The sequence below is a fragment of the Eptesicus fuscus genome, chromosome 1 (assembly GCF_027574615.1).
Source record: "Eptesicus fuscus isolate TK198812 chromosome 1, DD_ASM_mEF_20220401, whole genome shotgun sequence".
Lineage (NCBI taxonomy): Eukaryota > Metazoa > Chordata > Mammalia > Chiroptera > Vespertilionidae > Eptesicus > Eptesicus fuscus.
The window spans coordinates 48,488,260-48,488,968 of NC_072473.1; the positions used below are offsets into that span (position 1 = coordinate 48,488,260).

The 709-nt window shown below is 36.1% G+C and overlaps 1 pseudogene; it reads right to left on the reverse strand.

Moving 5' to 3' along the window:
* Positions 1-235: 235 nt before the first annotated feature.
* On the reverse strand, positions 236-334 carry LOC114229045 (U6 spliceosomal RNA; annotated as a pseudogene).
* Positions 335-709: the final 375 nt, after the last annotated feature.

Below are 709 nucleotides of genomic sequence, written 5' to 3' on the forward strand. Positions count from 1 at the left end.
AGATGATCATAAGATATTTATCTTTCACGCTTTTAATCTGACATTTCATATTTATTGGTATGGCATCCCAGGGATAGGTCCCAATGGTGATGATGTATGATCCTTTTAATGTGCTACTGAATTTGATTTGGTAGAATATTATTTAAACACATCATTTATATTCATCATGGGTATTGGCCTGTACTTTTCTTTTCCTGTTTTTTTTTCAATTATAGTTTACATTCAAAATTATTTTTAAAATATTGAACACTTCAAAACTTGCATGTCATCCTTGTACAAGGGCCATACTAATCTCTGTATTGTTACAATATTAGGATATGTGCTGCTGAAGCAATAATTCTTTTAGAGTTCTTATCTGGCTTTGGTATCACTATGCTGATTTCATAAATGAGTTTGGGAGAGTTTCTTCCTTTTCAATTTCTGGAAAGAGTTTGAGAAGGATTGGCATTAATTCTCCTTTATTTTTTTAATTACTTTATTGATTAAGGTATCACATATTTGTCCTCAACCACTCCCCATTCCCATCCCAAACACCTCCACACGCATGTCCCCACCCCCCTGTTGTCCGTGATCACTGGTTAGGCTCATATACAAGCACACAAATCTTTGGTTAATCTATCTCCCTTATCCCCACCCTCCCCTACCTTCCCTCTAAGGTCTGCTAGTCTGATCGATGCTGTTCTTGTTCTTCTGTCTATGCTGTTCCTCT